At 41.2% G+C, this 13893-nt stretch overlaps 1 pseudogene; it reads right to left on the reverse strand.

Moving 5' to 3' along the window:
• Window positions 1-204: 204 nt before the first annotated feature.
• Window positions 205-537, reverse strand: LOC144221650 (large ribosomal subunit protein eL30 pseudogene; annotated as a pseudogene).
• Window positions 538-13893: the final 13356 nt, after the last annotated feature.

Here is a 13893-nt window from a genome sequence, read left to right on the forward strand (position 1 = left end):
TCAGAATGCTTCCGAATTATCAGATTTGGATAATTTCCATGATTGTCTCATGATATCCTCTCATATTTCCAGATATTTCCCTGTTTGATTTCTTTTTTTCAATTATTTGTTTATATTTAGTTAATTTTGCTTTCTAGCTATGTTTTCCTTTTTTTCTTTTAATAAGCTCTGGCCAGTTTTATTTTTTAAAAAATGTTGCATGATTTACTTTTCACTGGTCTGTTCTGGAATGCTTTAATGATATCAGAATCACCTGGATCAGTGACAGCCAGTGTGCATACTCCATAGTACTTTCCATGTTCCATGCCCAATTCAATACTATTGCCAACCTAGTGATAGACACCAGTTTTGGTTAACATGGCATATCTTAGTTCAGATTTCTTCAAGGCTGGGCAGTTGTTGGCCAGGATGATCAGTTTCACTTTGCCAAGTCTGATCATTTCCCGAGTCCACTTGGTACTTTTCTCTTTTCATAATGAGTTGGAACCCAGAGCAGATTGACTGCAGCGGATTTTTCATCTTCATTGCAGCCATCATCTTCCCGCCTTAGGTGCAGGCCGGCCCCAACCAAGGGCAGCCACCAAGATGGACAGCAGCGAAAAAAAAGGTGCTATGTCTTACTTTTTAAGCTATGTTTTAGCTAACTTATTGAGTGGGTTATTTAATCTAAGATTGAATTATTTTATCTATAAGATATGGATGAAAATGCCTACGTATCATGGTTTTTGCCACATTGCTCATATAAAAGTGGCTAGCTGGTTCATTTCATCGTTCTTTATAAAATGTCATTCAGTTCAGTACATTCCTTCACTATCTGCAACTTGAAATCACTCTAATTTCTTGCTATGATCTTGTCCTAAATATTCTTGCCCTTAACTCACTTAACTTCTCGAAATTTATGTGGTCTTCTGGTAGGCTGGTCATATAATTTATTTGGACATTTTTTTTTTTTTACATAGGATTGAATTCAAGACCCCAAGATTGAGAGTCGCATGCTCTACCAACTAAGCCAGCCAGGCACCCCTAATTTATTTGGACACTTTTAAGAGTACAAGGGGGCAGCACCATCAATTATTATGCTAGGACAACAGGTGTAAACTGGGATTGTTCTGGGCAAATTAGAATGTATCCTGTCCATCAGCCCTCTCCTGGCTACAGAAGACTGCTTCCTACCCTGGGAATTATCTTCATGTTGCCATTTCAGGACTCCATTGCTTTACTGACCTACATAAATTCTTCCCTCTGTCACTACTGCTGTCAGAACTGCATATATTTACTTTCTAAAGCACCCTCCTTTACTAACTTTTCCATTTCTGTTAAAGGCTTGCCCACACTTCAGTTTATCTTTGACTTTCTATAGTCCTTCAGAGCTCATATCCAGCCACTTGGCAAAGTTTGTTAGTTCAATTTTTTTTGTTTATTTACTTATTTTGAGAGAGACAGAGACAGTGTGAGTGGGGGAGGAGCAGAGAGAGACAGAGGGAGAGAGAGAATCCCAAGCAGGTTCTACACTCCCAGCACAGAGCCCAATATAGGGCTCGAACTAAAAATCGTGAGATCATGACCTGAGCTGAAACCAAGGTCAGATGCTTAATCAACTGAGCCACCCAGTCTTAGTTCTGTTAGTTCAATTCTTTTTTTTTTTAATGTTTATTTATTTTTGAGAGAGAGAGAGAAAGAGAGAAACAGAGTGCAAGCTGGGGAGGGGCAGAGAGAGAGGGAGACACAGAATCCAAAGCAGGCTCCAGGCTCTGAGCTATCAGCACAGAGTCTGACGTGAGGCTCAAACTCACAAACTGTGAGATCAGAACCTGAGCTGAAGTTGGACGCTTAACCGACTGAGCCACCCAGGTGCTCCCTGTTAGTTCAATTCTATAAGTCTATATTGAACATTCACTTTGTTCCAGACACCAAGTGAAGTACTAAGGTTACAAAGAGAACTAAGATATAGATAGTATCTTGGTATAGTGGTGATGTTAACATGGAAGTTATCAAATATGCTTGACTGATTCAAGGAAGACTTTGCAGAATTAAAGGTGCAGCCAACCTGTCACTTACTATATCAATGAATTAATATATATTTTATTACCTAAATTTTTTAGACACTATATTATGCACTAGGAATACATTGATAAGCATGCTGGCTATGGCCCCTATCTTCTTGTATAAAAGTGAGAAATGTTAGAAAGACGAATGGGGCATAATGTGAATGTATAAAGGGAGAACTAACCAACTCTGCCTTCAGGTAAGCTGAAACCTGAAAAGATGGATAGGGGTAGTTAGGTGAAGGGGAAAGGTTGCTAGGAGAGGGGAGGAGAAAAAGGTGTGGAAGAGGAGAGAGTATGATGCTTTGAAGCATGTCTGCAGTGGGGAGACAAGTGGGGAAAGGGACATCGAATAAAGGTGGAAGTAAAGGCAGGGGTCAGAACATATAAGACCTTAGAGACCACATTAAGGATTTTGGACCTTATCCATTGGGACAGCCATAATATAAGCATTGACAGTGACACAAACAGATTTGCCCCTTTTAAAAGGAGGCTGTTGCAGTGGCTTAGATGAAAGGTGGTAACAGTGGGGAAAAAAGATGGTTTTTCAGAATATCTAGAAAGTATAACGACAAAATTAGTAATTGATTTGTAATGAATGGTGAAGAAGGAATGGTTGGGGATGACACTCAAAGCAGCTGATACTATCATTTACTGAGTTGAGAAACACCAGAGGAGGACCAGATGTGGGAAAGAAGATACTGAGTTTGAGGTGCCAGTGAAATATTGAGGTAGAGGGCTTATACAGGCAGTTGGATATGTGGGTCTGGAGCTATAGATTTGAGAGTTGTAGGTATATCAATGGTCATAAAGCTGTGGGAATGAATGCATTTACCTTAGGAAAAAGCCAAAGTAGGAAGAGACCTGTGCATCAGAACAGAATGCACAAAACATTCAGTGGTCACATGAAGGAAGATATGTCAAAGATGGTCAAAAAGGAACACCTAGAGAAGAAAGAAGAAAATCAGAAATGTGTGATATCACAGAAGTCAGAGGAAGAAAGCATTTCAAACAGGGAATGGCCAAGTAAAATAAATAAAAATCGATGATCTTACTGAGGCAGTTTTTTGAGGAATGGCAGGCACAAATTCTACATTGATGGGGTTGAGGAGTAAGAAGAGGTGGGTTATAAAATAAAGGCAGACAGAGTCTGTGGGTAACCCTTTCCACAAGTTTGGGAAGGAGGAGAGGGAGAGACTGTAAGAGCTGGAAAACGATGTGGATTAAGAACTAAGGAGGATTTTTTTTTCTTTTAATGAGAGATACTTGAGTATGTTTAAATGTTATATAGAAAGGAACCATTAAAGAAGATGTTGGAAACAGGAAAGAGACAATACTAGTGCAAAGGCCTCTAATGGAAGCCAGGGCTTCAAAGAACAGGTGGAGGGTCCAGCCTTTAAAAGGAGGAGAGGAGGGGCGCCTGGGTGGCTTAGTCGGTTAAGTGTCCGACTTTCCCTTAGGTCATGATCTCGCGATTCGTGGGTTCGAGCCCTGCGTCGGGCTCTGTGCTGACTGCCAGCTCAGAGCCTGGAGCCTGTTTCAGAGTCTGTGACTCCGTCTCTCTCTGATCCTCTCCTGTTCACGCTGTCTCTCTCTCTCTCTCTCCTAGAAATAAATAAAACATTTTAAAAAATTAAAAAAATAAAATAAAATAAAAGGAGGAGAGGTAAGGAGACTTAGTGGCTCAGTCGGTTAAGTGTTTGACTCTCAGTTTTAGCTCAGGTCATGATCTCACAGTTGGTGAGTTTGAGCCCCGTATCAGGCTCCACACTGATGCTGAAGACCCTGCTTGTGATTCTCTCTCTCCCTCTCTCTGCCCCTTCAGTGGGCACACATACACACACACGCTCTCAAAATAAATTAATAAACTTAAAAAAAAAAAGAAGGAGGGGCTCTTCTTCCCTCTTTGCAACAGGAAAAAACAAGGAAAGGGAATTACACGTGCAGGTAGGAGGTAGGAAGTGAAGTAGTTTCCCCTTGATGGCTTTTCATCTTTCAAGAATAGGTACTCAATTAATACTTATTAAATCAATCAATGAATAAATGCAAGTAATACAAATCTGAAATCACACAGTTTTCTTCTTTTCCTCCAGAAGCATTCTGTTGTCTAGAAAAGCATGGAGATGATAGTGGAGGTGAGCGAGATTATGAGTATTTTCAAGGGAAAAGATGTTTCAAAATCAAGCAATAAGGATGCTAAAGTTCCAAATGGAACTCAGCAGGGAAAACGCTGCTGTATTGGATGAAGTGAAAGTAAAAAGCTGCCTATCTGTTCTATACAGGTTTGTTTTGTTCTGTACTTTTAATTAAAAACATTTTTTTTCAATCCCTAGAAGTTTCAGGCCACAAACTCAGACTCTAAGGGGAGATCATGGAACTGTAACCTACTGAGCAGTTATTTCAAGAACTCTGGAGAGTAACTTTCATTTTATTTTTGTATTGACTTTATAAAGGAGGTGTAATTAATACTGTCTCCATGTTAAGATGGTGGAAACTGGGGTGCCTGGATGGCTCAGTCGATTAAGCATCCGACTTCGGCTCAGGTGATGATCTCATGATTCGTGGGTTTGAGCCCCACATCTGTGCTGAAAGCTCGGAGGCTAGAGTCTGTGTCTCCCTCTCTCTCTGACCCTCCCCTGCTCATGCTGTCTGTCTGTCTCTCTCTCAGAAATAAATAAAACATTAAAAAAAATTAAGATGGTGGAAACTGAGCCTCAGAGAGGATAAACGTGCCAAGGCCACTCAACCACTAAGTGGTAGAAACAGGATTTACACCCCGATCTGCCTTAAGTTGTTCTTAACTATGGTGCTATAGTCCATCTCAGATTTTTTTAAATGTTTATTTATTTTTGAGAGAGAGAAACAGAGCGCAAGCAGGGGAGGGGCAGAGAGAGAGAGGGCAACGCTGAATCTGAATCTGAGCTGTCAACACAGAGCCCAATGCAGGTCTCAAACTCACAGACTGAGAGATCATGACCTGAGCTGAAGTCGGACACTTGGACCTTTAATTACTTTAACCTACTGAGCCACCCAGGCAACCCGGTCCATCTCCAATTTTAACTCTTGCCACTATAGACACTCTTTGAGGTGCGGTCATGAATAAAATGTTTCCTGACATGCTATGGGCTTTATTCTGGTGATATTTCCCATTCTTCGAGATTCAAATCCTATCTTCTTTAATGCCCTACTTGAATCCTACTTTCTCTCAAAACACTTCAGAATACATCAAACCCTGATGGTCTCTTGGTCCTTTAAAATCCTACAACAATTTTCTTGTGTTACTCGTTTGATGAATTTTTTCTGCATTGTAATTAAGAATATTTAACTCTTCTTAGAATCTTCTTATAATTATAACTTAACACCACAATCCCACAAGCTTCTTAGGAAATAGGAAATGCATCTTATGTCCTTTTTTTTTCTTTGTCCTTTCTCTCCTCCCTCCTTCCATCCCTCCTTCCTTCCTTCCCTCCCTCACTCTTTCTCCCTTCTTTCTCTTTCTTCCTTTCTTTCTTTCTTTCCTTCTTTCTTTCTTTCTTTCCTTCCTTCCTTCCTTCCTTCCTTCCTTCCTTCTTTCTTTCTTTCTTTCTTTCTTTCTTTCTTTCTTTCTTTCTTGACGTCTTTTAAAACTTCTTCCTAATGCCTTGTCCATTATTTGTAGTATTTGTTGCTAATGAGATGAAATGAAATTGCTAGGTCAATCTCATAATTGACATTGGTCGAATGTCTCTGAGAACTGTCTGCAACTACTTCAGAAAGTTTCTTGTTGATGTCAATTGAGAAATGGAGGATTTATTATTATTTCTGCTGTAGATTTAATTTTTATTTTTTGGTTACAAAACTGTGAATCTCAAAAGATTATTGTTTTGTATTGTATGTGTGTATTGGGAGGGGGTTCTTTTTGAAAGGGACTGTAGAAAAGCAGACTTTTTATTTTGTCAAGGTTTTTTTGCAGCTTACAAGTTCTCATAAAAAAAAGTCCAAATTGGTTGAACTTGAAGTTCCCCTCCTCCTTTCTCCTTCTTCAGAGCCTTTTTCTAAACCTACTTCCCTTAAAATGACTTTTATTGATTTTCACTCAAAGAGAGTTATTCTTCAGAATGAGGATGGAGGGGTCAGAGAGAGAAATTTACCCTGTGTTACCTGTGGAATAGGTGTACCTCCGTATCTAGTCTTGTTTTATTTGTTCTGTTTCCTGTATCTAGAAACCTGCACACTAGGGATCATTAGGTCCTCTGTGTCTTGGTCGGAGCTTGAGTACAGTATACTAATAGATCAATTTATGTGTTCATTCATTCAGCAAACATTTATTGAGCAGGCATGTCCTAGACATTGGAGATACTAAGATGAATAAGACGTAGTCACTGCCCTCAGTGACCTCCAGATGTACATGAAGGCACCAACTTGGTGGGGGTTGGGGTCAGGGAAGGCTTCCTAAATGAGGTAACTGAATATCCTCCCTTAGGGAATCCTAAGAGACTAAAGAGGTCAGCCTTGTAAAATACATATAAACATCTAATCAAATTAGCCAATTAGAAAGACATTTATTAAGAAAGGACAGTCTTTTACCAGTATGTCCAATGTTTCTTTTTCAATTTTTTCCCCTAATTTCTTTGTCTCCAGTCTTATCCCTATCCAGCCTGCATTTAAAATTGCCTCCAAAGTTATTTTTCTAAACCTTGATCTGATCATGTTATTCTTGTCTTCAGAATTTTTTTAAGTTTATTTATTTTATTTGGGGGGAGGGGAGGGGTAGAGAGAAAGAGAGAGAAAGAGGGGGAGAGAGGCTAAACAGACTCCCTCCACATTGTCAGCCCAGAGTCTGACATGGGATGCGAACTCATAAGCCATGAGATCATGACCTGAGCTGACATCAAGAGTCCAAAAGAGTCGGATGCTTAACCAACTGAGTCACCCAGGTGCCCCTGTCAGGAGAGTTTTTAATGGCTACTCATTCATTCATTCTATATAATCATCAATCACCTACTGTGTTGTTAAGTGTTTGGGATGCAATGGTGAGCAAACAGTCCTTTACTTTAAGAAGCTTACACCCTAGGGGCGCCTGGGTGGCTCAGTCGGTTGAGCATCCGACTTCAGCTCAGGTCATGATCTCACGGTTCGTGGGTTCAAGCCCCGCATTGGGCTCTTTGCCAACAGCTAGCTCAGAGCCTGGAGCCTGCTTCAGATTCTGTGTCTCCCTCTGACCCTCTCCTGCTCACGCTGTCTCTCTCTTTCTCTCTCTCAAAAATAAATAAAACATTAAAAATTTAATAAAAAAAAGAAGCTTACACCCTAGGCCAGGAGACAGACAAGTAAGCAGACAGTTCGTATAGTTTCAATATAGTTTAATACTAGCTTTGACAGGGTGGTAAGCACATGATTCTGTGGGAGTGTATAGAGGAGCACCTTGTCCTGTCTTGGGAAGTCAGGCAGTGCTTCCTGAATCTTGTCCTCAGATTTAAAGCAGTTCAATCTAACAGATACTAGTATCTGTTGTGCTAAATCCTATGCAAAACAACTGCTTTTAAGCAGATCACAGTCTAGTGGAGGTGCCTGTAAACTTAATTGATAATTCCAGCACAATGTGATAAGTGGATACATAAATGCATTGGATGCTATGACAATAGCAGAGGAAAAGAGAGGACTGGTTGGTAGCATAGCTTCCTGGAAGAGACCAGGCCTAAGCACAGTCTTGAAGTATGAATAGAAGTTGGCTTCATATTGGATCATCCATATCCCTTAACAAACAAAATCCTTCACAATCCATTGATCTATTTTTCCAATGCACTCTTGTATCTTCTACACCTTTCTTTTTCAAATTAGAAACAAGAACCTCTGAGTTATTTAGTGTTACACATGGGATATGAGAAGGTACTGGATAAATATGGTGCATCTTTCTGGAGCATCAGTTTTATCAGCTGATAAATAATTGAGAACATTGTTTTATATTCAAACATAATATATTTGTGGAGTTGAAGGCAAAATTCCCATGAATTTTTTTCAAGATAAAACAGGATACATAAATTCCAAGCTAGTGGCAATCCATTTCAGGCTTGCCCTTAGACACCACTCTCCACCATCACCCCTTTCTTATGGGAAAGTTTGAAATGCACTATCTGAATGCACCAAGAACTTTCATGTCTCTGTGCCTTAGCATTTGCTGTTCCCTCATCCTAGAGTGCTCATCCCACTTTTCTCCCTAGGTAAACTTTATGCTTCAAAGCTCATCCTAAGTGTCAACCCATAATAGTCTTTTTTTTTAATTTTTTTATGTTTTATTTATTTTTGAGAGAGAGAGAGAGAGAGAGAGTAGGGGAGGGTCAGAGAGAGAGGGAGTCACAGAATCCGAAGCAGGCTCCAGGTTCTGAGCTAGCCGGCAGCACGGAGCCCGATGCGGGGCTCGAACCCACAAACTGTGAGATCATGACCTGAGCTGAAGTCAGACACCTAACCAACTGAGCCACCCAGGCGCCCCATTCTTTTTTTTTTATGTTTATTTATTTTGAGAGGCTGGGAAGGAAAGGCAGAGAAAGAGGGAGAGAGAGAGGGAATCCCAAACAGGCTCCACACTGTTGGTTCAGAGCTGAATGTAGGGCTTGAACACACAAACTGTGAGATCATGATCTGAGCCAAAGTCAAATGCTTAACTGACTGAGCAACCCTCATAACAGTTATTCTTAATACAAATTTAATGTCATCCCATATAATAGTTATTTTTGAACACCCATTTCTGTCTCTGCCTCCTTTCCTGGTAGCTCCAGGCAGAGTAGCACCTCCTTCTTTGGTGTTCCCACCAGCCTTTACTCAGAATTTCCATTATAGCACTGCTCACATTGTACAGTACCACTCACCATCTGCTTCTTGATTTGTCTCTGCTGCTGGACTGTAAGCTTCTCTAGGGCAGGGATGGACTATTTGAAAATTTATCTTTGTATTCTTAGTATCTGGCACAATAAATGTCTGTTGAATGTTGTATTTATGGACCATCCTTTATTCTGCATCACCTCTGCTCTTACTTAAAGTAATATCTCCTTTACTTCTCATTTTCAGGGAATGATGTGTTTCTTGAAAGTATATTTTCCAGACAACTGAAATTTACTTCCTAAGGTATCAGAATCTGCTTTTGGTGGGAATTTATTTTTTTAAGTTTTTACATACTTGCTTGCTCTCATAAGTAAAATATACTAAGCATAATGTGTTCCTTGATGACTTACCCCTGAAAGCATTAGGGTTATGCTGGTTTGGAATTTGTGACATCCTCTGGGGCCACTGATGGGATAGGGCATTTTGCCTCCACACCGTAGAACTCCATTCCCTTCTGGTTTTTGAGTTCTTGTGCTTGCTTCTTGTATATTGGCCACCACTTCTGGCTGTAAGTGAGCTTGCTTTAACTACATTGTCCTTTGCTCTTTTTATATGCTTTTTAATGGATATTAAAATTACAAAACTAATATATAGTCACTGAAACACAAACAAACAGAAGCATTTGAAGTAAAAAGTCCCTTCTTCATTCCTGGCTACCCCCTTCCCCCCTACCCCTCCACATCCACACTCCCACTCTCTGGCATAACCATTGTTGGCAGTTTAATGTATATCCCTATAGACCATTTCTGTCAATATGCGTGTATACTTGAGGACATACAAAGATCCAGTCATATTATATGTGCTGTTATATGACTTGCTTTTCTTCCCATTTGACAACATACAATAGGTATCTTCGCATGTGAGTATATCCAAGTCTATCTCATCCTTTTTAATGGCTGCCCCCTTTTAATTTGACAATCTTTTAATCAGCTGTGAATGGGAAAGCCAAATAATCAAGCTTATTAGAATTGTACCTAAGAAAGAGTAAATCGGCTCTGAGTGAAGGCTTGAGGAATTCTCCTAGGAGTAAAATGTGTTAACTTTAGTGCAAGGACTTTGTAATGTTTATTTTGGCTATTCTGGGACCCTATTTGCTTATTTCCTGGTCCATTGTGTTTTGGATAGCTGAGGTTGCAGGACAATGACCTGTGAATGAGTGAGGTATTACATATTCAATAGTGTATTATATAATTTTGCTATGATTTTGTGCATTTAATTTTTTCATTATTCCATCTAATTCTTTAGTACTTGCATCATAGTACAGAGCATTGAATATGGTAGCAGTTAAAAATGGTTGGCTTGATGATCAACATAGGACTTCTTATCTATATCATCTACCTGTGAGAATGTCCTTTGGATTTATGAGAACTCTAGAAGCTGATCTGAGGAAGCCTTTTACTACTAATGAACATTAAAGTACTCATAGCCTCTTTCTATAAATAATAAAATCCTGTTTTGTATGTCTATAAGTTCCTCCTTCTACTACATCTACCGTAGAAAGGGGCTAAATCCTGTTTTCTTTTCCTTCTTCTTCTTCTTTTTTTTTTTTTTGTTAAGTAATCTCTATACCCAATGTGGGGCTCAAACATACAACACCAAGATCAAAAGTTGCATGTTCTACTGACTGAGCCATCCAGGTTCCCCTAAATCCTTTTGATTCCACCTTTTATTTTTTTAATTAATTAATTTTTTTAAATGTTTTATTTATTTCTGAGAGAGAGAGAAAGTGTGAACAGGGGAGGGTCAGAGAGAGAGGGAGACAGAATCCGAAACAGGCTCCAAGCTCTGAGCTGGCAGCACACGGCCCGACATGGGGCTCAAACCCACAAACTGTGAGATCATGACCTGAGCCGAAGTCTGACGCTTAACCGACTGAGCCACCCAGACGCCCCTTGATTCCACCTTTTAGAGCTCACTATGATGTGTCCCCTCTTCTCCATTCACTGCCTCAGTAACTCGGTTCAGGCCTACTAGATCCCAACTGAATGACCTATAATAAACTTCTTAATTGATCTTCCTGCCTCTTGTCAACCTCCACCATGCTCATCCAGTAATAAACTAGTGCTCTTTTTAAGCAGAAATCTTACCATGTCACATCCCTGAAAAACCATCTATGGGTTCCTCATCAGCTTTAGGATAAAGTCCACTTTCCTTAACTTAGTATACCTAGTCTTTTGTGACTTGCCCCACTTGTCCTGATTATCTTATGCTGCTCAGTGCCTCATACTTCAAATTCTAGGGAAATCAAGTGACTTATATAGTTCCTTCAACATATCACACTAGAGAATTCTCAACAAATGCTTATTAAATGAATGGATGAAACACCCCATATAGCTGGGCTGACCATTCAACCTGCTTGGCTCAGAATGGTCCCTGTTCATACCAGCTATCTCAGCAGAATTATTAATAGTGCTCCTTTTCACTATCAGAATTGTCTCAGACCAATAAATTACATAGTCATCCTAATTAGAGCAGCCATTGAATTGTTTTCTACCTCCAGTCTCCTCTACCAGATGGTGAGCTCTTTGGGGACAGATATTTTGTTTGTTCATTTTACTTCTCTATCTTCATTTATTCATTCAACTAAGAAACTGCCACTGTTAGGTACTGAGGATATAATGTTGAGTAAAACAAAAATGGTTCTTGCCCTCAGAAAGCTTACAATCCAGCAGGAAAGAATAATCTAATGGGAAGAATAGCACTTAATACAATAAATGCTACTGTGAATGAATGGCTAACTGTGGATTAATACTTAGAGGCTCCTAAACAAAGAACCCTAATCCTATGAATTGCAGATACAGAAATAGTTATAACCATAGAACTCTAGGTTGATCAAACCAACCATTATAGAGTTGCTAATTAAAATTTTGAAACACAAGCAACATATGTACACCTAAACACACATGACATTTAGATGCTGCCTTAATGTTAAACATAAGAAAAAATAACCATGGAAAAATAGCAAGAATGAGACTTTTGAGGGCTCTGTGTTTTTAGAGAGACAGTTTGTAATCCCATGTGGTTCTTTGCTTGAGTGGACTATCAGTATGTATCCTACCCCCCACTTTTTTTCAGATGAGAAATCTGAGGTTTCAGAAACTGAGCCACAAACAAAGGAATGATTTCTTAAACCAGGATTAGACTTTGGTTGGGCTTTGCTTTCAGAGCTAGGACTACCCTTTATCCTGGACTTGTTAACCATGTTCAATGGGCAAACTGCAAAACACTTTCAACCTCAGTTTCCTATTTTATATATAAAATAATGATAATATTATCTCCAGAATTAGTCTAAGGATTAAATGAGGTTATGTAAAGGCATTTAGTCCTGTCACCTGGCTCTTAGAAGGCACTCAGGGAATGTTAATTTTGCATCCATTTCCTCCATCTATCTTTCTGTCCTTGATATTTTTAAAAAAATGATACAAAATGATTTTTAAAAATGAACTGTAGTATAAATACCAATAAATTTTTTAATTCTTGATTTTGGTTGCTAAACTAGGCCCTCTCCACCATCTTTAAAAGTTGTAGTTTTATTTGTATTCATTTGTTATTATTATAGGCAAAGATCCTGAGAAGTATTCCAGGAGAAAAGCAGTAGGTAAGATTTTTCTGGAAAAAGGCAGAGTTTATGAGGGAGCCAGGATTTGGGGACCATTTAGCTGCAGTGGGTGTCAGCCTTAAAGATTTACCCACTTATTCTTGGTCACTTTTGGTTCAAGAAAGGAAGAAGAGCACCAAACCATTCATTGAGGCCTCTGGGGGCGGGAGGGATGAGGGGCAAATGTTAACAAAAGCAACAGCTCTCTTCAGTTTCCACAATGTCCGGCGACCCCAAGACTTTCTAGCTCTTTCGAGAGGGCCAGCAGGTCTGTTCTCCAGGAGTGCCCTGGGTCTGGACTCCATTTCCCAGAGTCCCTTAGTGCCCTAATGTATTCAGTGCTCAGAGTGCCTGTATGTGTGTGAGTGTGAGAGAATATGTGCGTGTGTGTGCGTGTGTGTGTGTGTGTGTGTGTCTCTGAGTCCCTGGGAGAGTGGAGGCTCATTCACTGATTAGAGCCAGCGCTGAGAGGCAGCACTGCTCCTTCTCTCACACCAACCGAGTCTCTTGATCTGTACATGCAATCCCAGGCAGCTCGCGAACACAAACCCGGGGCCAGCCGCCCACTGCTGCTGCTGCCGCTGCCGCCGCCGCCGCCGCCGCTGCCTCCGCCGGCTCTGCGCACCCGGGACTTTTCATGCACCACACTCACCTCCTCCTTCCCTCCGTGTCCTGAAAAGTGCGACCGTTCTCCCAAGGAATTTCTACGGCAAGTATGGAGACCAGAACGGGGTGTGGGTGTGTGCGCGTACACAGAAGGGTGGGTGCGAGAGCCGCGGGTTGCTCGGGAACCTAACTTTCCGGGTCCGTTTCCTAGGGATTCGGGNCCCCCGCCCTCAGGGGCAGGGGCTGGGACCTGGGCTGGCGCGTCTCAGATCTTCGCGACGGTGCCTCCCTGCACCGGTGCCCTGCGCACTCCGTGCGCTGCCTCGCTCAAACTTTCCGTCTAGAGTTTTCCTTAATGTGTTTTATTTGGGGGGTGTGAGGGGGAGGGACCAGACGCGGGAATTGAACAAGCAGGGAGGGTGAGGGGACAGCCAGGGAAGAGAGCAGGACTTCTTTTCTCTATCTTTTAATAAGCCCCGTTCCCACTTTGTTTGGGTCGATGGGGAGAATGCCCAGTCGCCGGGCTCCCCCATGTACCCCGTGGTGATTTCCGGCAGGGCCCGGCCCTGGCGGTGCTCAGTGGGGAGGGAGCCCGAGGCGGCGGGCAGGACTGGGAAGGGGGAGATCCTAGGGGTCCCCCACCGCCCNCTCTTTTTCAGGTTTTATTTTTATTTTAAACCTGCCTTAAACTGAGTAACAATTTCTCTTCCTCCGACTTGAGAACAAAACTTTTCAGCGAGCACGCAGGTCGCTGCAGTCCTGCGGCCACCGCCGCGGGGCCCG

Source organism: Crocuta crocuta, unplaced genomic scaffold (assembly GCF_008692635.1).
Source record: "Crocuta crocuta isolate KB4526 unplaced genomic scaffold, BGI_CrCroc_1.0 scaffold367, whole genome shotgun sequence".
Lineage (NCBI taxonomy): Eukaryota > Metazoa > Chordata > Mammalia > Carnivora > Hyaenidae > Crocuta > Crocuta crocuta.